Source organism: Ixodes scapularis, unplaced genomic scaffold (genome assembly GCF_016920785.2).
Source record: "Ixodes scapularis isolate PalLabHiFi unplaced genomic scaffold, ASM1692078v2 PGA_scaffold2__306_contigs__length_199485367, whole genome shotgun sequence".
NCBI classification, from domain to species: Eukaryota; Metazoa; Arthropoda; class Arachnida; order Ixodida; family Ixodidae; genus Ixodes; species Ixodes scapularis.
In genome coordinates, this window is record NW_024609857.1 from 193,818,799 (window position 1) to 193,843,977 (window position 25,179).

Genomic DNA, 25,179 nt, shown 5'->3' on the forward strand with positions numbered 1-25,179 from the left:
TCCATTCCTCACACGGTTCGTGTATACTTTGTAATGAAATGACGGATTTATGTTGGCGCACTGGCAATGATTCCCGTTTCCCCCGTGCGGTTTTTGTTGTTTTTAAACAAGAACATTCCGATGATGACTCAACGTGACGAAAATACTCGTATAAATATAAAACTTCCAGGCATAATCTACCGGGCCTTCAATATTTTAGAGCAATTTAGAGTAAACAGCTGGGTCGTGCTCGCTTGTTTTGTCAAACAGCATGTTTGGTAACACTTTTGTAAATTGTTTACAGACATTGCGTGGCTTTATAGGAGGTCGGGTGATTTTTAGGGGCGAAGCTCCTTAGGGGCTAGCCATGTCCGTATGTCCGTCCGCTGTCGGGTCACGAGCACGTGAACACGTGCTCCCGTGCTCGTGTAGGGCAAAAAAACAACAAAAAAAAACCGCATCTTTACGTGGTGAATGAGGTTGATTGGGGCGAAGCTCTGGGCCCGTTTTCTCGAACGCGAACCGTGGTTTAAAGTTAACTATTGTCCCTAGAAATGGGAATTCTAGGTCACGTGACTGGGAGAGCAGGGGCGCCGAGGGAGGAGCAGTACCTAGAAGCAAAATGTCCGCGGCGTCGCTTAATGAGGGCTGATAGTTCTGCTTGGTTCTGCTGAACATTCCTTTCGATTCGGCTGTTATAATGACGCACCATCAACCTATTAGCACGTCAAGCAAAGCGATAGTTCAGAGGGACTACTAAACTAACCGACGGCAGCATTCCGCGAACGCATCACTCTTCAGCAGTCCGGGATCCAAGACATATGACGGTACATAAGCCTTGCAAATGTCTTTATGGTGAGCAAAAAAATGTTTTGCGAACGAGTGTTGTTATATATTTATACTAACACGTTTAATTTGTTACACTATGCACGCCAATTCGTGAGCAGCGATTACTTTGCGGAGAAATGGGGTTATCCTCAATAAAGTCTTCGTTCCGGGTGAAGAGCTGAGACATTGTACTGTTTTTTTGTTCACAGTGCGCCGACAGAATGCCGACAGCATCGAGGTTTCTACATATCCCCGGTGGCCAGCAATTCAACGGTGACGAGAAGCTTAGCTTCTCGTCACCGGTGGATCGGTTGGGCAAACGGAAGAGAGGTCAAAAAGTTGAGCTCAGCCAACACCACCTAGACAGAAGGCCTCCAAACGCGTCATCATAGTCAGATCGATCGAGGCGAGAGATTGGGCACGAGTGCTGCGTCAGTGTTCGGCTGCGGCTCGTGGCCAATCAGCGCGTCGAAGGTCGGGCTCGGGTTCAATAGCCGACCGAGCGCAATCCGACTGTGATGACGTTTCATAGAGGAAGAGGAAACCATGCGGAAACCTTCTGTCTAGGTGGTGTTGGCTCAGCAGGAATCGCAGAAACATGCGTCGCAAAAACAAAACAAAAAACGAGACTACAGCACCGGCGTTTCCAGACTGGAAGGCACACGGGAAAGTTATGCGTTGTTTATGGCGAAACATATTGAAGGAAATGTTTCTTACATTTTCGAACATCCGTCGACAAACTCTAGCATAGTAGCTAAAATTTCTTCGTACCATCGGAAGCAAATAAATTGGTCTTCAAGTACAACATTACTATATTTTGACTTAAAATACCATACTAGATCAATGACAACCAGCGGAAAAAGAGGATAAACAAACTGACCGGCTTGTTTCACCGATAGATGGCGCATCTTATTGCTCAATCAAAAATAATGATTGTTGTTCTATATCCAGCCGTTTATCACAGTACCTAGGTACTTTTTCCTTCCTAGGCACCGTGGTTTTCCAAAATGGGTTTACCATCGCTTCGAGAAAACCGGCCCAGGTGGTGCTTGTCTGCGTAGACGGTGAGCCGCAGCATGTCGAGCCTTTCGTTCATTTTCATCCAAGTCAGAAAGAAAATATGTGGTATGGAACGTGGTTATATACGCATGGCGAGCATTTGGCCGCAGCGTGACATGGATGAAAACGAACGAAAGGCTCGGCATGCTGCGGCTCAGCGTCTACGCAGACAAGCTTAACCAGAGTACAGTGTTACCAGAGCTTCGCCCCAATCCAAATCATTAACCACGTGGAGATGCGGTTTTTTTTATCCACCCTGCTCCGGCCTTCTTATTTAGAAAAATAAATTCGAATAATCTTACCTAGTGGGACTTAAATAATTCTTTAGATATGTATAAGCGTTATAGCATTACAAAATGTTTATACATAGAATCTCAACTTGTTTTGTAAAGCATACAAACCTTGTGAGCATAAAAAATTTAATTTATGTTGACATAGTGACTAAAATTATTACACAGTATGATGACATACTGACTGACACGATGATGCAGTGACTGCAAGTCAAACAATAGTAGCAATTATAGGACATAAATCACTTTTCATATATACTCGCACAGTATGGTGTCACCCCGTCTTACAGGTAAAACAATACCTGACAAATATTTTTGCTTTAAAATGTACACAAAAGCTGAATTCACTGCATACTGCCGCGAGCGCAGCTGACCAAGCAGGCAGCGCGCTCGTGGCCTAACGGTTATCGCGCTCTCCTTCCACGCAGAAAGCCAGGGTTCGACTCCTGGCCGCGGGTACGCATTTCTGTTGTCTCTAATGTGATGTTCTGGTGAATTCGAGAACAGTGTTGGCTAATTCGAGGTTAGAATATTCTACGCGTCGAACCTTCTACGCCGACCATTCCAGAAGCCCACGCGTTTACATAAGGGGTTCGCGTGCCGAGCCAAGGTCAGTCTCGCCCCAGCGTTCGATCCTGCGGTTTCGCCGACATGGACGCCCGCGACGCTCCGTTGGTATCTTTCTCTTTCCTTTTATTTTTGGGCACAAGTTCGCCCCATTAAACGTTTAGTTTCTTTAGTTCTTATTGCCTCATCAATTGTCATTCGTGACAATAGTACCAAAGAACGCCATCTCCAACATCCTGTGTTTCTCGCCCATGCTCTTAAGCTAAGACGAGCGCTTCATTGCTGATTTCTTCTTTTCTTGAGTTTGTCTGTCCATACTCATCGTAATATGCTTACAGTGTTGTCGCATTCGCATGCTGAAGTTGCAGTGGAGATACTGGCAATTGTTTCTTCTTTGTGTTCAGCGCATGGAAACGTTATTGTGCATGTGTCAAGAACACTGTCGTATTGTGTCCCAGTAGACAGTCTGGTGGCTCTTATTTTCCACGATGATCTGTTCCGCTTCCTTCAGTAGCTGGAAAAGGTTCTTGCTGGAGTGTGTAAGGCCTGCTCTGTTCTTCACGTTTCTCAGTGCTGCTTCAACAGAAGTGTTCTTGTCGATGCTGAAAGCGGATCGGCATGCAGGGTAGCGTGTAACTTTTTTTTCATTTTCACACTCAAAAATCCAGTTACAGTTACATAATATAGTATGCAGTCCACATCCTTGGTTTCTTCAGCCTTTTCTGTACAGACATTTTCGCATTCCCAGTCTTCGACAGAAATTAGAATGTCAAGCTTGGTCTTCACTTGGTCAAGGAGATCAGGAAACTAGGTTGTAACTTGCGATCGGCCCTCGGGATCGCACGACGCCACTGCTCCAGGCGAGCGTCATTCGATGACGTTTTAAACAAGGAAACTCGCTCTGCGCAGTTCCAGAACCCCGAATTGCAGTTGGGAACGAAGCACGTCTTTCCCATTCTTATAGCATAACTTCTACTTGGGGTTAAGGCTCATCTTCGTGCACGATGGTGGCACCTGTGATTGACACAGCACCAAAGCAAAACATCAGGCCAGCCACTGGCCACACATCACCACCACCAAACCGCGAAAAAGGCGAGCAAGCTACGCCCCCGACACTGTGGCCGACGAGGAGAGACCTCATACCCACGGTGCTCACACCTCAGTGCCTCCCGCGGCGGCGCGGAACTAACTATACTTCGTTTCACCTTGTTGTACCGCAGCGAAGGCTAGAAGCGCGAGCTCACAGCGTTGGCAACTGCTCTCAAGTCACAAGAGCTTGTGCCGCCGAGATGTGGCCCAGAGCAAGGAGCTTGCGCTTTTAGCCTTTCCTGCGGTACATCATGATGTGAAACAGAGTACACTCCTGGTTCGAGGCTAGCCCCGAACACGATCTGGTCGCTCGCTCCCCGTTGCACGAGCGGCCAGAGTCACCACCTAAATGTATTTCTTCCATTGTGGGCGGCACGAACCGTCTCGTGCTCTGCTGCCTGTCTCCAGCAAACTAAAGTTACGGCGGCGTCACGTATGCGCCGAACGCTGGTTGAGATCGGTATATTTCACGACAATCTACTTTTGTGTTCTCTTTGCACAGCACTAACCACGTGAAATTCCTTCCCTCATCAGTAACAGACTCTACATCGTGAAAAAATCAAGCACTCAAACACACCTTCAGAAGCAGTCTCAAAAGTTCGGTGCGCACAACATTTTTAAAGAGCAAATCGCCACAGCTAGAAGTTACGGTTTGGCATAATTTCATTAAAAAACAAAAAAGGGGATGGCGAGCACCACAACGAACTGCCACAGGGCATATGAGGACCAGAAGGAGTAAGCCGCCGGTGTTTTGTACGGACAAAAGGAAGAAGATGGCGCGCACACAACCACCACCACAGGACACAAGGAAACAAGACGGCAAAAAAGGCAAGTGTCTCGTGATTCATAGTTCAAAGACCATAAGAATAAACAAAAAATCAACTACCACATGGCACAAAGGAGCTTGAAAGGAAAAACGCCCGTGTCTTATTGTCGACAGCCAGTGAAGGCTTACTGATACAATTTCCAGTTCCCGTAATCATAATTATTTCTTTAATTATCCTCTTATAACTATCTTTTCTATTACTAAGGACAATCGTTTCTGTGCAATCTGGGAAACAATTACGATAAAGTTTTACGTACCCATTTCAAAATTGATTGAAATTGAGTTAACCGCTCTTCTGTGCTTAAAATCCGGTTATTCAGGCAGCGTCCAGTTCGACCGCAAAAAATCAAATTTGGGGGTTTTACGTGCCAAACCAACGACGGGCATCTGGCACGCCCCAGCGAAGGACTGAGGATTAATTTGGACCACCCGGGGATCTTTTGACGTGCAACCGAAAGCTCGGTTACACGGCGCCTCCTCCGCAATAAACCTCCGTCAGATTGCGAGCACCTCGGCCGGGATTCGAACCCGCCACATGGGGATCCGTAGGCCAGCCCTCCGGCCTCGGAGCCACCGAGGCGGCTAGTTCGACCGATGTATGTGTAGTTATTTGGGACGATGAAGTTCTTTGTATATGATGCTCCATACTCGCGTGTCAACACGATGGTCCTAGTGCCACTGAATAAGCTACGCTTCAGAGTAACGACACTTGGCCATATTGTCGCTTAAAATCATGGTTGCCAGTTATCGGAAACTTTATCTGAAATCACAAGAAAAGCCTTTCCGCCCTCAACAATTGATTCAACAGTTTGCCACAGAGATATTCAATACTACACGTGCTTCCTGGAAGCGTTCGTGAAACATTTAGATTTTTCTGGTTCTCCAACGCTAGAACGCAAGAAGATGCGCACGAGAGTACAGTTGCTTGTTGCAACGGTCACAGAGTTCTTGACTTCCCTGCGGCACCAGAGTGCATTTTGAGCGTGTGTTCCTAGGAACAGCTCGTCTATACGAAGTGTTCCTAGAAGGCCTGGACTCCAGGCGTGTCCAGGACCAGATTCTTCAGGAGTGTATCCGATTCAAAGTGCCAACTTTGGATCTGGCCGTTCAGCTAGCTCTGCAGTCGGTAGATATCGCGCGAACGACTGAACTGTTTCACCAGTCAGCGGCCGCTTGGTCCCGGAACAATGGCAGCGCCACTTCAAGAAGTAGCGGCGCGAGCGTCGTTTCACTCTAAGGCGCCCGTTGCGACACATCAAGATGGCGGTCCATGGACACCTGAGCTTTCAAGCGGCCACGACGGTCCTCCCGGAGCCACACCTTGGCTCCCCCATCACTGCGCCAAGCCACTGGCTGTTCCAAAGGTCCCCTGGGGCCAGCCAAACTCCAATCACGAGTCGCATTTTAGAACACGGACGGGTCGCGGACGGACGGGTCGCGACCCACCTCTTTCAGGAAGGGGAGCTCGGGAAGACGACACAAAATCGCTGCCCTAGAAAAAAAAAAGAATAAATTTACACGGGTAGCCAACTTGTCGACTCGTTTGTATCAAACGTGATTATGGAATACAGGTGCCTATTTGAAACGGTACCCGTCACGTGCGGTACCCGTTTGACGCGGTACCCGTGTGACGCGGTACCCGTGTGACGCGGTACCCGTGTGACGCGGTATCCTTTTGAGAAGGTACCCATTTCACGGTACCCGTTTGATACGGGCGCGCGGTCAATCTGGCACGTGCGCACACATTTTAACGTGCTATAAAAGAACTTGTTGTTGGGCTAGTTGGTGTTGACTGCATTGAACCATGGTCAAAAGCGCTAAAACGACGTACAAAAGATAGAAGACAGAAGAGCGCCAGTGTTTCTCGACTATATTGTGTACGTCTTTTTAGCGCTTTTAACCATGGTTCAATACATTTGGACGTGCGCCTTGAATATTCAGAAAAATTATTCGTTAGCCCTAAATGGGTACCGTCTGGAAGGTTGGATATCTTAAACTTATTTAAAGGGACCATGACGGCAGTTTCGAAGTTTTATTCGACGATTGAAATGGATGTCAGGCACGTCTCAGATACTGTTGACCAAGTTCTAGCCCGAACAGAAGTTTGGGTGTTGCACCAATCGAGCAAACAGGCGTGGTAATAATAGCGCCGGGAACGATGCCTGAGACCCCACCGAGGAGGCGGCAGAAAGGTGAACTAAAGTGCGCCGTCAAAGCGTGACGACAACGGGATCCTCGTCTGGCGATTGGTTCAAACGATAGACGCGCTCTTGGTTTCGATTTCGGTGGTGAGATGTGATGAAAAAAGTTTATTTGAACGTTGGATAATCTTTTGAAGTTGTAGTTGGGAATCAATAGGTTTCATACCGTGTATAAAAGCATAATCTGAAACGATCCCTCCGTTTGTCACTGGTTGAACGCATCCCGCACTGCTACCTCGGGAGCGTAACAAGCATCGAGCAACCGTGGACAAAAAAAAAAGAAAAAGAGGTACGAGCGCCGGGGGTGGTGGACTCCTGGTTTTGGTTTCGTGCGTCGTCTCGTGTTCGCTGTGCGAACTGGTGTCTCACCAATCATGCCGCGTTTATGTGCAGTAGTAGGTTGCGCGAAAGGTCGGCTAAAGACGTGCGGTCGATCGGGCGACGTTAGTTTGCATAAACTGCCGACCGATGCAGTAATGCGCAACATTTGGTTGCGCGCCGTCGTCTTGCGTAGAGCTGTGGACAGCGGTGTCAGGATCTGTTTGTTGCATTTCCGACCAGAAGACTTTGAGCAGCACCTTCACGTCAGCCGGAGTCTGGGTAAAAACATGAAGTTCCCGCGTCTGAGGAAAGCGCGGCGTTGTCGTCCATTTCTTCCAGGTTTTCTTCACAGACCGTCGTGCACTAGAGCGAACCACGGGAACCACATTGAGTGTGCACTAAATCCTACCGATGCCGACAGTACTCCCTGACGTTACTTCTCTTTCCAGAGGCGAGAAAGGGAAAAAATCTGAATGTTTGTTTCGGTTTCGGAAATTCATTTGCAGGTACAGAAATAAGAGTCACAACGTTCTAGAACATATCGTGTGGCATGCCAGGACCCCAATGCATCCGAAAACACCTTCTTTTAAAAAAAAAATTAAATTGCCTTCATGGTCCCTTTAAGGCGCCCCGAACTTAATTAACCTATTTAAAACACGGAAGAAACCCGTTATGAAAATGAACTAGCAAAACTGTTTGCTAATAGACAGGAAAACAGACACGAAAGATTGTTTTAAAATACCTCAGAAGTTTTTTTTTTTTTTTTTTTTTTTTTACATACGGTTTATTTTGTAGACATGTACAAACTTGAAACCGATCCATGAAACGCGAACAAGTACTACTAAGCTTGCATAGGGCTGAGAAGATTCCAAAGCAAAAAAATGAAAGCCGTATACAACTCCCTGTAACACCGGATTAAAGTGCAGCTCTTGAGGAGGAGGAGGGGAAGGTACCGAGAGGGCGCTAGGTCCCTCCTCCTCTCCTGCTCGCCTCCCATTTAGGGGAAAATTTCCCGCTACATTTAGCGGAAAAAATGCCACTAGATTTTCCGCTAGATTAAGTTGGGGTTTTTTCCCGATAAATTTGGCGGGGAAACCTTTCCGCTAAATATGACGGGCAAAAGTTTCCGCTAAATTTAGCGGGAAATTTTTCTACTAAATTTAGCGAGGAACGTTTTTCGCTATATTCACCGGGGAAGATTTGCCGCTAAATTTTGCAAGGAAAATATTCCGCTAAATCTAGCGGTGAATTCCTTCCGCTAAATTAAGCGCGAGTTTTTTTTGTTTTTTTTTCGCTAAATTTAGCACGGAAATTTTTCCGTTGAATCTAGTGGGGAAATGTTTCGCCAAATTTGGCGGGGAAACTTTTTCGCTAAATATAGCGGGGAAAATTTTCCGCTAAATTTAGCGGGGAAACTTTTCCGCAAAATTTAGAGGGGACAATTTTCCGCTAGATTTAGCGGAGGACTTTTTTCACTAAATTTAGCGAAGAAATTTTCCCATCCTGGATTGCGCGGTTACGCCGACGTCGCTCAAGCCGGAGACGGGCACCTAAGAGCTGCGCTCTAAAGGAACTGGGGTAATTCTAGGCTGTAGTGTCTATTCTCCCGGCAGCTGGGAAAATAATTTCCCTGTCATTCTACCGATACACGCCTCTCACTGGCGGTGGCAATCAGTTCATCAAAGGATTTTTCGTTTACAAATCGTTTCATTGACGCTGTGTTTTTTCGACAGCATGTTTTATAAACAGCTATGATTAGCTTTTTTTTTTATAGCAAGTCACCCTGGACAGTCACCGCAAATTGCATGTAGGGTGGGCCAGTTGGGTTAAACTTTTTGTATGAGCCGTCGGAGAATGTCGCCAGGAATCTGCGTGTACGGGTCGGCCGGCCAGTGATACACACACGACAAAATGTTTCCACAGCCTACAATTCGCGTAACGATAGACGGTGAAATGTTGGTGTCGACGAAACGTTGTGTATAAAACGTGTTTCCTTGAAATGCAGGGAAGACAAGAAAGTCACTGCTCTACCGCCAGTTGTCACACGATTTCAAAGACATAATGGGAGTCAACCGCCGGTACAATTTTGGGGAAATTATTCTCTCGGCTACCCGTAGAAGAGCGGTCGATCGTTTCCAACAAGTAGGTTACAGTGCACTTACCATAAAAACAGCGAACTTCAAAGATGTAATGCGAGATATATGTCGCGACACGGGCACTGCACAACAACCACGCCAACACAAAAACGAGATGAAAGGGCTTCGTGAAGATTAAACACGATGCGGCACAAGCTGTCATTTGCGGAACCGAACCACACCGCAAGAATTCCTGTGACTTCTTTAAAGAAATCGGTTTTTGGCGAAATACGCGTAGGGCTTTTCGGACACTGATAGCTTTGGTACTATTTGAACACGTCGTCGAGAGACATTGTTTTAAGACCGCTAGGTAATACCGCAGAAAGTATACGAAAAGCTATTGCAGTTTTTCTTGTCGAAATAGAGTTTATGAACGAGATTTGAACAGCAACGGAGAGAAGCACATAAAGAAACAAGCTGCAGTGCTGCCGGCGCGCTCGCCGGCCAACCCCTGGCCTCCGAAATCCCGAAGCGCGAAGGCATCACCGGACGTCCCATTCGACTGCCTTCACAGCAGTAAGGGTGTAACTGCGCTAACTCTGTCGCTCGCACCGAGCTAGCGATGTCCGCCCAGTCATAACGGAGCGGCGAGCTGTCAGAGTCGCAGGTTGAGATCTGCACTGGTACGGGCCAGCTTTCGGGCCACGGGCCAGCCCGGCCCGCGGGCCGTTCTCGGGCTTCACGGCTGCATTCATGAAGGGCTCGTTCCGGGTACGGGCCTTGCCACTGATCTCAATGGCAATTGCTGGATCGCGCTTCCTTACTTGTTTCGCTGCAGCGCGAGTGAAGCCACCGGACGGCAACCTTCCTGGGATACGATTTGCGGTTTTGCTAGCCTTTTGTTGCGGTTTTGCAGCGTGCTGTAGACACGTTTTCTACCCGTTCGTCATTATTCGACGAAAAGTGTTCTAAGGCTCAGTGCACCGTTGAGACTTGCTGTTGGGAACACGTAGAAAATTTTACGAAAACGCAGTGTTGCGCGAAAAGGCACAACTCGTCGAAAGCAAGTTTCGCCGGTCTGGCGGTGGGGTGGTTATCATTTGAGCCCATTCTCGTTTCGCCCCTCTAACTTGGCCCTTCTCAAAACAACCATTCTCAAAAAGATCTTCTCTCTTGAACCTGTCGCATTTGGCCCTTTCCCGTTTCGTCTTTCGCATTTAAACCCTCCTCATTTGAGTCCGTTCTCGTTTCGCCCTTCTTACTTAGCCCTTCTCAAAACAACCATTCTCAAAAAGATCTTCTCGTTTCGGCCCTATCCTGTTTCGTTTTTCGCATTCCAACTCTCCTCATTTCGGCCCGTACTCGCTTCGCCCTTCTCCCCTGGCCTTTTTCAAAACAGCCATTCTCAAAAATATCTCGCTTTGACCCGTCGCACTTAACTTTTTTCATACCAAAATCGTTTTTTATGGTAATATTATTAAACTCATTGATATATTTTGCGTGTGTGTGTGTGTGCGTGTGCGTGTGTGTGCCACGCTACAGGTATAATTTCTCTGCTAAGAATTTTAGCAGTGCGTCGAGGTCGTCGTGAAAAGCTAATAGCTGACAATAAAACAAACCAACTATTTATCGCAGTCAGATCATAATCCGAAATGTCACGTTGTTTGAGTTCTCTCGACTTGGGACAATGCCACCACTTCTATAATGCAGTGGTTCTCAAATGGGGGTCTGCGCAGGCATCTTAGGCGTCCGCGCAGCCCTGTCTCAACAGTCAAGCACGGCCATATTAGTTGTCTTTCTTCACGTTGAGAAGAAACGTTCAAATTTTCGGGTGAGTACTCACGTGTGTATGTCAATGAGATAAGTGTACTTCACACTAGTAATTAGTTATATTCATTTATTAAATCATGATCATGATAACTTATACCTTCCTCTTCCCCGCACCCCGAACGGGGTCCTCCATCGTCTTTGCCTTTCTACAAGGGGTCCGCGAAACATCAATGGTTGAGAACCACTGCAATATGTATGCTATTTCTGTTCAAACAAAGTTTCCAAATTAAATGTTCATCGCTTGTTTTTTCTCGTTTGCTTACAGGAAGGGAGGCAGGCGTTATTCTACGATTCTCAGTGCGTACCTCTACACATAACGTATATCTGATGATATGTTGGGGGCCCAAGCAAGGTAAGGCTCATCAAGAAAATCGAGAAGCATTGATGTGATTGCTGCGCCAATTGCGCCAAACTGCGCCAAGGGGCTAACCCTGCTACATCCTGCTACATTTTGCCAAAATATGGGTAATCTGCGCCAAGCCTGCGCCAAAGGGCCAATTTGGGTCGCCTTTCAAAACTGAAACTAAACTGAGTATCGTAATTGAGCATGCGTGCGTGTATGGCGCATTTTAAAATGAAACTAAGTACCGCCGCATGTTCACCAAAATTCTTGTTCTTGTTTAAATTATACGTTACTACAAAATCTCTCTCTAACTCAAAGACTGCTCTGTCGAAGTATAGATTACCTAGGTTTCTCTCGGTAGGCTTTTTTTCGAGAGGGAACCAGGTACGAGAAAAATGTGCGACGAAAGAAAGTTGGTGAGGAGAGGTGAGCTAAAGTAAAGAAGGCAATAGGGAGTTTTAGTAGACCGTTCCGATACCTCCGATAGCCCCGATAACGATACTATGCATGCACAAGGGAGGCGGCGGCGAAGTATCGGGATATTGTTATCGGAGTCATGGGAACGATCTACTAAAACTCTCTATTGTCTCCATGCTGAACCCGCACAGTGCGCTTGTTTGTCTCGGGTTCAGTCGTTGCACAATGCGCTCCGAGAACTTTTTGATCCTTGCTCGCAATGTCTTGCATTGATGCGCTCATGTTCTGTGTATGTGTGTGTGTGTGTGTGTGTGTGTGTGCGTCTGTGCGTGCGCGTGTTTGTGTGTGTGTGTTTAGCTTGTACCTGGTTTTCCGGCCTTGCAATCAAGCACCGCTGAACTGTTTTGTTGTATGCTCGGCAGTTACATTTTGCAAACAACTTTGGGAATCGGTTGGCATCGAAGCGGTGTGGTATGTTTTCGGTTTCGATCGAACAGCCGTTGTCTCCGCTCGCGCGACGAAGCACACAGAACTGCAAGCCTGCCGAAGTTACCCTCACGTGCATGCGAACATGATTACACGATAGAGGCACCAGCTGGGACGCTTGCAATCCATCGCTTTGTGTTTGCTTACTTTTGACGAAAATATGGCACGTCGGGAACCAGTGAAACGGTGGCAAGCGGTTTTTCGGAATTGCTCGGCAACGCCTGCAGCGCTCTACACTTGTGGAATGTCTCAGCAGTAAAAACACAAGCAGGGATTTGTGTCACAACACGTCGCAACAGAACACAACACAACAGAAAGGGCCCGATGTATGTACTGCACTAAAACGAATATTTTTATTTTTCTAAAAATATGTGCTCCAAAAGCCACGTTTGCTGCCCTGAAACACTCTTTTGGCTGCTCCAAAAGCCACTTTTTCTGCTCCAAAACGTTGTTTTAGTTGCTCCAAAGAGCACATTTTTTGCTCCAAAACACTGTTTTGGCTGCTACGAAAGGTGCTTCAAAATGGCTTCGGCCCATCACATCACTGGGGAAGGCATAACGACTTTAGAAGCATGCCGAACCAGTGTCATTCGGTCGTAGCGCAAACGGGCGAAATGAGAATGGGTCCAGTTGCGAAAATTACAATTTGGATCTTATGAGAAGGTTCAAACAAGGCTGACCAAATGAGAATAAGACGAAATGCGCAAGGTCGAAATGCGCACGGTCGAAATGCGAATGGGACGTTTTCAGATAACGGGCAAAATGAGAATGGGCCCATTTGCGAAAAACGCGATTCGGATCTTATGAGAAGATTCAAACGAGAAGGACCAAATGAGAATGGGACGAAATGTGCAAGGTTCAAATGCGAATGCGACGTTTTGAGACACACCCCTGGCGGTGTGTTCACAGCTTTCTCGGCACGCCGAAGTGCTGCGTCTCTGTGCCTTCGCACGCTTGATAACGTGCAAGAATCGACGGCGTGTGAATGTGTTTTGCGAGTGCAATGTGCGTGAAGCCATGTGTGCCTCTGGATCAGCGTCTTACTTTACTCTGACGACTGTATACTTGCGACACTCGCGGTCCAGAAACGAGCTTCATCGAGCGTCCAGTAGCGACGGAAGAGGATGGGAAGGTACGTCTTTTTTTCGTCCTGAGACGATTTACAGAATATTGCGCAAAACAGCTCCTCATCACTGATCAGTGCTGGTTCGTGTGAGCGCGGCTCGCCTAATTGTGATTGGTCAACAGATTGCACACGACCGTATGGGCCGCGCTTCAAACATTTCATTCTCGCCGTCTTGTTCTTTTGCCTTCGAAAATCCTCCTTGCTCCACAACTTTGCTTGATTCGTGCTTCCATGTGATCCACTTGGGTAGATTTGGTACATAGCCATGGTTAATAGTACATAAAAACACGTACAGATCTCTCCCCCCCCCCCCTTTAATGATAGCAACTCACCGGAACAGCTGGATGATGCAGAACTCCGTGGCCGATACATAAATGATCTACAGGCATCTACGCGCGACACACGTTCAGAACTTTGGTGCGGCGTCGATTCTCGATCGGTATCCAAGCGTGCGAAAGCACAAAGATGCAGCACTCGGCGTGCCAAGGAAGCTTTGGTCACGCCGCGAGACCGGCGAAACTTGCTTTCGACGAGTTGTGCCTTTTTCCTGTGGCACTGCGCTTTCGTAAAATTTTGCACGTGTTTTTTTTATTTTTTATTAATATTTTATAAAAAATTATTAGTAGTGATCTGTATTAGTGGGATAGGGTAATTTATATAATAGGTTTATCGTGCTCTACTTGGGACTCTAAATGAAGTAGCAAACGCGCAAGGAAGACGTTTACACTAAAACATCGTTGGTAGTCAGCGGTGTGTCCTATCCTGTCCTTTCTTTCTTCGTGTTCTAATTCTAAAGTTCAAGCTGATATATTTACAAGGAAATCCCATTAATTCTTAAAGCAAGTGAACTAAACTCGGTAATGAAGAAGATTACTGACACAAAGAAGGGTGCTTCTGCGGTCAAATTCTTAGTAAATGACCATAAACCTAATGCTTCACGCCTCATAGTTATCAATCAGAACGGAACTTGGCAGCGTCTTTTGTCCGTTTTCTTGCAAACCTCTCTGCAAGTTCTTCCAGTGGGCAACATTTTGCCACTTCCAAATTCGGAAAAGCTAATTGGCCTAATGAATTCTTTCCATTCCGGTCCCTGCTCCTTAGCGTCCTTAAATATTAAAGATTTTTATTATACCTTAGACAAGTCCGTACTCCACAGAAGGGTGCGTCAATTCTTAGAGGACAGTATGGTTAAATTCCAGGCTGCCACTAGTGTTGATTTTGGAAGCTTTAGGGGTTACTTTATCTAAGATCAACAGCGTTTGAGATCAATGCGAACGTTTTCGCGCAAAAACAAAGGTGTAGGTATTAGGACCTCACTGGCACCGTTACTTTCTGTAATTCATTTAGCTGTATTATACCTAGAAGAAGTTTTAAAAATGCAATCAGTGTTGGCGAACTGTGTACTAATCAAGTGGTATGTTGATGATTATTTTATTTCTTTGTTTGAAAAACCCGATGTGCTAGATTTTCTTTATAAAGGAATAAGCACCAGAACTAGTCTTCGCTAGTGAAATTCGCACAACTAAATGTCTTCAGCTGTTTTATTTAAAAATCTTCAATCCTAATGATTGCGCTGGAACTAGGGCAAAGTAGCACCTAAGCCGTAGTTTCCCTTTAAAAACGGCCAGCTGAAAGCAGTCAGAAGATAAGTATTAAGTTCTCTCCTCCCAAGTGCCTTAAATAAGTCCTGTAGACTCTGTTAACATTTAATCGGATACTACGGTGGGAGCGACGTACCCGCCGGAAAAATCAGCCGCCTCCCTCTTATCACCTGACCCGGCTCTCCGCACGTCGGTATGAGCGGGAACGTGATGACGTGGCGAGGGAGAGGCGCATGACTAGTCCAACGAGGACGTAACTTCACCTGCAGGTTTAGCTTACGAGTGAACGGAGTATGGTCATTACGTTCATTGTGGTATAACATTACAGATGTCGAGGTTCGCTGCTCCAAGCTCTAACTTGATTATCGAAATGAGTGTGCTAAGACGTATTTTTGTAGTTTTGGTAGTATTATGATACCGCGGAAGAAGTCTGATAAGGGGGTATGTGTGCCTTTTTATCGTCTCATCTCACAAAATTTAAAGGCATCGTAATAATTGTTTCCCGGATTGAAAAAAAACGACTGTTCCTAGGAAGGAAAAAGAATCCTTAAAATATGATAACTAAGGAAACAATTAGGAGTCCAGGAGATGCAAATTGTATTGTAGGCCTTCACTGTCGATGAGACACAGGCGTTTTGCCTTTCTAGCCCCTTTGTGTCATGTGGTAGGTGGTTGCATGTATACTCTAATTGACTTTGGACTTTGGACTACGAGACACCAACATTATTGTCCCTTTAGTTCCCTTCGGTCCTGGAGGAGTTGTGAGCTCGTCATCTTTCTTTTGGCCGTCCGAGACACTGGCGGCTTTTCCGGCTAGTCGTCCTTTTTGCTACCGCAGTTAGTTGTGGCTCTCGCCTTCCTCCGGTTTTTTAAGAGCAATTATGCCAAACCGTAACTTCTGGCACTGGCGATTTTGCAGTTTCAGAATGTTTTGTGCCCATAACTTTTCAGACTGCTTCTGAGTCTGGGTTTGGTTGCTTGAGACTTTGACGGATACCTGCAACTGGTGTGGGAATGTGTTTCATGTGATTCGTGCTTTGCAAAGAAAGCAAGAATAACTATTGTCCTGAAATTAAATCATTTCTGTGCAGGTTTGAGACGGTGTTGTTCTTGTCCTCTCTGTTCCTTGTCTTTAGGTTGCTTTTTTTAGAGCGCAGCTCTTAGGCGCCCGTTTCCGGCATGAACGGCGTCGCCGTCGCCGTCGGCGTAACAAAGGTCACCCCAAGGTCACGTGACCCCTCCCAAGGTCACCCCAAGGTCACCTGACACCCCAAGGTCGCGTGACCCCCGAGGTCACGTGACCCCTTCCAAGGTCACTTCAAGGTCACGTGACCCCTCGGGACCCCAAGGTCACGCGACTCCCCGAGGTCACGTGCCCCCCTTCCCCGAGGTCACGTGACCCCCCCCCGAAGTCACGCGACACCCCCCAAGGTCACGTGAGCCCCTCCCCCGAGGTCAGGTGACTCCCCGAAGCATATTAAAGAATGAGGGGAGGAGGAGAAGGAGGAGGAGGAGGAGGGGTCTGCTGTCCCCTCAGTACCCTTCCTTCCTCCTCCTCAAGAGCTGCGCTCCAATTCGGCGTTACAAGGAGTTGTAAACGGCTTCCACTTTTTTAGAGCGCAGCTCTTAGGCGCACATTTCCGGCTTGAGCGGCGTCGCCTTCGCCGTCGGCGTAACCAAGGTCACCTCGAGGTCACGTGACCCAGAGGTCACGCGACCCCTCCCAAGGTCACGTGACCCTCCAAGGTCACGTGACCCCCGAAGTCACGTAACTCCCCTGAGGTCACGTGACCCCCGAAGTCACGTGAACCCCCAAGGTCATGTGACCCCCCGATGACGTCATCGTCACTGATGACGTCACCGGCATCCGCACTATCATCGTCATCATCACTGATGATGTCACCGTCACTGATGACGTCACCGGCATCTGCATTGTCATCGTCACTGATGACGTCACCGGCATTCGCATCGTCATCATCACTGATGACGTCATCAGTGACGTCACTGATGTCGTCAACAGCATCCGCATCGTCATCGTCGTCATCAGTGACGTCACTGACATCCGCAGCGTCATCGTCATCATCCCTGGTGACGTCATCAGTGACGTCACCAATGACGTTATTGGTATCCGCCTCGCCATCGTCACTTATGACGTCATCAGTGACGTCACTGATAACGTCATAAGTGACTATGACGAGGCGGATACCGATGACGTCATTAGTGACGTCACTGATGACATCATCGGCATTGTCATCGTCACGTGACCCCCAGGTTACGTGACCCCCCAAGGTCACGTGCCCCCCTTCCGGTCAGTTGACCCCCCCCAGTACCCTTCTCTCCTCCTTCTCAAGAGCTGCGCTGTAATTCGGCGTTACAGGGAGTTGTCAACAGCTTTCACTTTTAAAGCACAGCTCTTAGGCGCTCGTTTCCGGCTTGAGCGGTGTCGCCGTCGCCGTCGGCGTAACCAAGGTCACCCCAAGGTCACGTGACCCCCAAGGTCACGTGACCTCTCCCAAGGTTACGTGACCCCCCCCCGCCGAAGTCACGTGACTCCCGAAGTCACGTGATTTGACTGAGGTCACGTGACCCCCCAAGGTCACGTGACCCTTCCCGCCGAGGTCACGTGACCCCCGATGACGTCATCGTCACTGATGACGTCACCGGCATCCGCATCGTCATCGTCATCATCAGTGATGACGTCATCGTCGCTGATGATGTCACCGGCATCCGCATTGTCGTCATTATCACTTATGACGTCATCAGTGACGTCACTGATGACGTCACCGGCATCCGTATCGTCATCGTCATCATCACTGATGATGTCACCGACATCCGCATTGTCATCGTCATCACTACTGGTGACGTCATCAGTGACGTCACTGATGATATCATCGGCATTGTCATCATCACCTGACTTCCCAAGGTCACGACACCCCAAGGTCACGTGACCCCCCTCCGGTCAGTTGACCCCCCCAGTACCCTCCCGTCCTCCTCCTCAAGTGCTGCGCTCTAATTTGGCGTTACAGGGAGTTGTAAACGGCTTTCACGTATTTTTCTTATGATAATTCTGAGATTTCATTATCATGCCATGCTGCGCTCAAACAGTAACCTGGTTATTTTTTAGAGCTTTAGTGTTTTTAAGTTAAACCTATCAAAATCGATAAACATACGCACAAGTAAACCTTCAAATATTTGTTTTCGCCGAAAAGAAAAAAAAAGTATTTCCGAGGAGCACGACACAGCTGATGCATGTTTGCGGGGTGAATTTGTCATTTTGAGATCTTCTGACGGTCTTTCTTATCAAGTGGTCAGCTATCTTTGGGATTGCTCTATGTGGCTATAGGTTAGGGTTCAGTAAGAGACGCTCTGTTGGAGCTTGTTTTTATTTTAAGAAATTTAACCATATATGGTAAAGGAGAATTTGCGAAACAGACTGCGCTAAAAAAACAGGCACAAACTACTATAGAAAGGAGAAACTTAACGGGATTTCATAAAAAAACACATGATGGGTTAACCATTTTGTTCGTAGCCCGAGACTGAGGCAGGAAAAGTGGAAAATTTCAAAGCAGCCGAAAAATGAACAGTCGAGGACACGTCTTTAACACAGCTAAAGACAAGTTTATTTGGTCACCCTCTTATATACACTCCACGAACTTCACCACAGAACCTTCTCGACCTCCAAAGCCAAAAGATAACAAAGGTCTTATCTCTTTCCACCACAATTGAGACCTTTGTTATCTTTTGGCTTTGGAGGTCGAGAAGGTTCTGTGGTGAAGTTCGTGGAGTGTATATAAGAGGGTGACTAAATAAACGTGTCTTTAGCTGTGTTAGAGATGTGTCCTCGACTGATTATTTTTCTTCGACATTGAAACTTTCCTCTTTTCCTGCCTCAGACTCGGGCTGAAAACAAAATGGTTAACATCCACCAGCTCGCCCTGAGCAATCACTACATTATCATGATGGGTTATTATGACAATATAAATTAGTTGCAATCTTGATGCCGAGTAAATTGCAATGTTAATAGTTTTATTAAATGTTCTGCTAACGCTGTGTACAGCCCATCCCAATATATGCGTTGTTTCTATTTTAATGTGCGAGTGTCATTGTTATTTGAATTCTTTAAATCTTACAGTGACAAATAACATATCACAAAAAATTCGGTTGTGTGTATGTTTATACAGCCCAGAACTTGGTCTGCATCAACGGTCGACCAGTCTCCCAGCTGTAGATGAGAAATTTAGCCAGTGCAGTACAACCGCTAGCCTGGGGTCTTTCACGTGCATCACGCACTAGTGATACACGAACGCACGTCGGTACGATGCTCATCCAGATTGAAACTGGCAGGGGTGGGGATCGATCCCAGGATCCTGGGTTCTGCACCGCGAGCTTTCGCTCCACGTGCTCCGAACTGGTGTGCGCTAGACCACTCGGCCACCGATCTTTTTTTTTTATATATACGCAGTTGTTTATTTACAGGTTAAAAACATAAGTAGCAAGAATGAAGGAAATGAGGTATGTACATATGTTAGAGCAGAAAAAAAATGTTACATAAGCTCGACATTGCATTAAATGATCCAGGTGCAAAGGAAATCAGTTAAAGGTTACAACATTATTAAAGAGTGAAGTAAACTCGGCTCTGGATGTATACTACACTCGGAAGATGTTAAACATCTATTAGAGTGAGGCACGTGCGAAGGCGGCGGATAGTCTTCCTGAAGCATGACAATTTAGTGCTACCTTCTGACCTTTCACCAGGATGTCTCTCAGATCTTTTTATATTTCCACTGGTTCTAAAGTTCTAATAGTCCAGTCCAATTTGCTAGCAAAATGTTGCCACGCAGGTTTAGGGTTCAATGTCTACTCTTGACCGCCATAGCGCATGTAGGCCTAAAACCGTGATTATCTCAGTCAGGTCAGTCAGCGTCCTTTGGTCGTGCAGCCGTAGGAATTTCAAAGTACACCAACTAATCTGCAAGTCCAGATCTAATACAGACTGTAGTTCGGCCCAAAATATTTCTGCATTGGAACAAAAAAATAAACACATGCTCGAGCGTTTCTTCATTACCAGATAAATCACAATTGTGTGACCATGGCATGAAGAAACCTTTGGCCTGCTGGCACACTTTGACGGGAAGCACTTCCGTGGGGAACTTGAAAAAGAAGTCTTTCGATATGTGGCGACGGGCAAACGTTTTAGACGATGAAATACGTCATTGTCGGTTGGCAGGTTTGTCAAGGGTCTCTAAAGGGGAGGGGGAATCAGCGCGGAGACTGTAGCCCAATCGAGTTGCTTACGGTTGGTTTTCAGAAGAAAGTCCCACGAAAAAGTGTTTTGCAGCAGGTGGATTGACTGAGCGACCTATTGTAAAAAAAAGCACTCCAGAAAAGGGTGTAGGGGTAGCAGTGGTGACTTTCCATGCCAAAAGTTGCGATGCACCAAGGTGGTGAAATGCAGACAGTATGAAGGCGTCTTGCTGATCCCAGAATAGGAAACGATGAATGACGAGCTTCAGGCCGACACTGATGAGACCTAAGACTCCTTTTGCCAGACTTAGAATGAGGTTTTGACGTCGCATTCGCTCCATAGACGATTTTCATATAAATACAGCCCAAGAACGCTGAACTTTGTTTGCCGTGGTTGTAGAGAATGGGATCACTTGCGCAGAATAGAGGATGGCTGGATATGGATATGGCGTTGCACAGGTAGCTTATTGTAAAAAAATAGATGTGCCAGGATTTCCATGGAAACAGCTTCGCTCCTTGTGCTCCGATGCGCTTCTTCCATAAGGACGCCGCACCTCCACAAAGGTCTAAGTTGGTCCCCAAGTAGGTCGTCACTGATTCTGACCACTGAATACCCATAAACCTAGAAGGTTTGGTTCCCCAGTCTCCAAGCCAGGCACCGCATGACTTTTTTTTATTCAAAGAGGAACCGGAGTATTTTCTAAAGCTCTCTACAAGTTCAAGAGCAATCTGCACTTCTTTCTTGGATGAACATACAAAGGTAATATCATCGACATATGCCAGAAACTTCAGGACGTGTTCGGAAAACTGGAATCCAGCGATCGAAATATTGTGAAGTACAGTGGGACAGAGTGGTTTTAAATATAAAGAAAACAGGAGGGGCGAAAGCGGGCAGCCCTGCCGTATTGATCTGCGCACAAAAATTATAGGTTCCTACAATCCCTAGGTTCACAGTGTCGTATAAGGGAAAATAGAAACTTCCGGTCGACTCTGTTGGATGCTTTACTCAGGTCTAGCTGAAGCGCAGCTAGGTGTGCATAATCTTGTTCTGCAGCTTCGCACATGATGAGAATCGGGTGAAGGTTGTGTGTGATGGAACGACCTTTGAAGCCGTAGCTATGGTGGTCTCCAACGATATGACGGAGTCCTATCTCGAGTCGTCGGGCCAGTATTCTTGTAAGAATATTATAATCGGTACAAAATAAGATGATGGGACGAAAATCGGATACTTCTGGTGTTCCTTCATTAGGGGCTTTCTTGGGTATTGATACTACGTGACGTTTCCTCATTGACGGTGCGCAAGACGTGTCCGACTGCCTGCGTCGCAGACATTGCGGTGCTCTGCCAGGCACGGAGACAAGGACGGTTGTTCCCAAAATCCTGAGCTGATGCGGCAAGCTGTCCGCAGTCACACCTTTGATCAATTCAATTGATAGTATTCTTGTGGTCGCCTCTACATCCTCGAAGCCGGAGTAGTGCCAGTTGTCTCGAACGATGCTTTTTATTTTTTTAAAACGTAGAGAAAGCGCTGGCTACGTTTGCATCTGGGACGCTGGTGCGCTATGTTGCGCTTTTTGGACTCCCAGGAGACTAGGACGAGGGAAGTGACGTCAACGACACAGCAAACGCAGATTGGATGTTGACAGAAAAAACGAAATCAATACCCAATCTGCGTTTGCTGTGTCGTTGACGTCACTTCCCTCTTCCTAGTCTCCTGGGAGTCCAAAAAGCGCAACATAGTACCCCTGGTTGGAACCCAGTGCACCTTCATGGACAGCGCAGTCTTGCTCCCGTCTATTATCAAACATGTCTTGTTATTTACATGGATCTCTCGGAGCTGCAGCAGTCTTTCTTTTTCCTTGGCAGAACGCACTGTGAGTAGCCACACATGATTGTATTGGAGGGCCCCAAGCCAAGGTAGCTCGTTTGGGCTAATGATTTTCTTCAAAGCAGGACCGAAATCGTCGATGCGGTTTGGCCGGGCTGATGGGTCCCTATGAAGAATCAGTGAATTTTCCAGCAGCTTACTGTTGGGAAGGGGTGGCAGAAAAATCGTGTATTCCGTTGTACTTGGTGCAGAAGGGGCAGAAGCAGAAATAGGTTCACAATATTCCCGGCTAGGCTTAGCCGTTGAGATTTCCTTTACGGAGTTCATTTCCAACGCGGCCATTCAGATTTTCGTCTTCGAACTCCCGGCCACCGATCCACCCTAACACATCACGTTATCAATTACCCCCGTTACATTATAGACCTAGTAAAATTCTTTGCAGATTGCAACCCATTGGTATGGCAGTTGCGGAGCACTCAGCATCGTGCTAGACAACCATTTCTTAATATTTGCCCAGTGCCGATAAATAGACAATCAAATTAAATATCTTGGGATATATCGTGATTTGACAGATGCCACCGAAAAAAAAAAACCTGGTGAACTTTAATATCATAATTATCCCCTCCAAAACACGTTTTTATTCCGAGATAAAATAAAAAAACACGCCGAAATAACAAGAAATAAAAAGCGACACATTTTATTGTAAAGGTAACAATAATACTAGTGATGTTGGTTCCAGACCAAGGAGCACCCTAAAGCAATTTGATAAAACAAATAGAAACAAAAACACTTCTTTGTCGAGTGAAATATGTGATGAACACGAGAGCCAGCCAAGCGCTTACTCAGCTTTCGTGTTCAAGCTGTGCTTTACGATCAATCGTGAATGCGACGCAAATAATCCAATCCTGAGGCTTTGCTTTGAGTAAACACCGAGCTCCGTGAAAATCAAGCTGAACAACGCGCACCCTGTAGTTTGATTTCCTCTCTAATAGTGCCATTATCGCGACAGTTTCCTCTATCTTCTGCAAACTTCGCATACTGCATCCTGACGTAACCTGTGTGAATCTCACGGACCGGTCCAGGATTCTTCTGTTTCTCTCCCGATATATTAAAGAGCTTTACGTAGGTCAAAATGGTAGCAAGTTTGAGGCTTACATTTCTCTGCAATTCGCCGATAAAACCTGTCCAGGATCCGTTTGGAAGTTCTTTGCCCCAGTCATGATGTTTTCTGTAGGCGACTTTTTCACTTCGGGAAGAAATCGAAGCTTTGGTTAGAAATAATGCGTTTGTCGAGAATACCACAATATAAAATCTCCACCGACTATATAATCTTTTTTTTATTGTCTCCAACACTTCAGGATGGTGACATATCTCATAAAATGATTTGAAGCAGTAAAATAAAAATGTATTTGCCGACAATGAACCCTTAAAGGGCACTGCAGTCGATTCTGAGATCGCCCTCTCTGGTGACAGCCCAACCTAGACGCTCTAAGCATCCCAACAAACCCGAAATCACAATCGTTCGTAGCTTACTTCCTCTTTAAAAGCGTGTTCGAAAATCGCGACACGCCCTTTTTGGGAAGAATTTTCTTCCGAGGGAAGTGGTTGGCGAAAGGCGCTTGTCGGCGAGTTGCAAGCGATGGCTTCGTTCGCGTAGAAAAAGAGCAGTCTTATCCGAATGTGTACCTATCTCTCTTCGAAACGAGTTATAATAAATTCATTCGGAATCTGCGCGTATTGCAGGGCTTTCATTGGTTCATACAATTTAGTCCGCGAGAAAAAAGAGTCCACATATTTTTCCATTGCCCTGAGATGAATAGGTGTTTTTTTTTAAATATAGGACTTAGTGTATGTGGGAACTAACACATTTCAAACAGTATAAGATCAAAAAGAACCTTTTTTCAAAACTGACCTCAGTATTCTGACGTTAACAGTATACCACCACAGGTCTCCTGCGCTTTGTTTTACCATAAGTTAAGACGCAGCCGACGCTACGAGCAGCTGAGGCCAGTCGAGCAGTATGAAAAGCGCACCACCATGCATTAGGGATGTTTCTCTCCGTGTTCTGTCAAGGCTGAGTAGAATTAGAAACAAAAAAAGGCCTAGTGATGCGAGTTTTTGACGCTGCTTCATTGATGTCTTTGGATCTTAGCGTCGGGTGCGTCTGGACAGAAACTGAAACAAAGTTCACCTGTTTTTCCCTTCCCTTGTGTTTGCGCATATTGTACAAACCGGTAGAATGTTTGCAAATCACATCTCTGTAACTTTTGCTAATAACATTTATGAAACATTACCACGCAGAATTTGTTTATTTCAAGGGATGGCTCATTAGCTTCTGTATACAGACTAAGTAACGGGGAGGTGCGAAATGCTCCAGTAGCCAATCGCAGTCCCTGGTGGTGAATGGGGTCCAACATCTTTAGGACTGATGCTCGGGCAGAGCGATACACAATGCTCCCATAATCAAGCCTGGAGCGAACAGCCACCCGGTAAATGCGTAACAGACATAGTCTATCGGAGCCCCATGATACATGTAAAAGAACCTTAAGTATATTCAGAGATTTGAGACATTTAAGTTTTAACAGTGACAACGCCCTGCCGTTGTCACTATTAATGACTTCAGTGCTCTTTCTCCCCTTGAATGAAAATTCTTTAATCAAAACTACTATCCATGTGGGAAGTCAATACTTGGAGCACTAACAAAAAGAAAAAAAATATCGCCGATGTCGTATTCGCGCTTAGTGTCTTGCAACGACTGAGCGATATTGTTAGCGCGAAGGTGACATCGGCGCTGTCTTCGTATTTTCTTTTTCAAAGAACAACAACGGGCACAATATTCTCCCAATTATGGTAATGTTTGGAATGAACACAGCATTGATAGCCTTTTAAATCTAATAAAACAGTAATAAAACAGTGATCCCTCGCTTGCGCTAACACTGTTCGTGCAATGCATGTACCCCAACGCTGCCAACCACTCGCTCATGATGTTTCTCTCGCTGTTCGTCGTCATGCGAATGTTTTGTCAACGCGATAAAAGTTTAGATTACGGGAGTCCCCGCGGCCAAACTG

The 25,179-nt window shown here is 46.4% G+C and overlaps 1 protein-coding gene across 1 annotated transcript in view; it reads right to left on the reverse strand.

Annotated features, from left to right (window-relative positions):
* The window catches only part of LOC121836687, a 193,030-nt gene that overhangs the window by 6,132 nt on the left and 161,719 nt on the right, over positions 1–25,179 (reverse strand). The gene's annotated exons all lie outside the window — the stretch shown is intronic.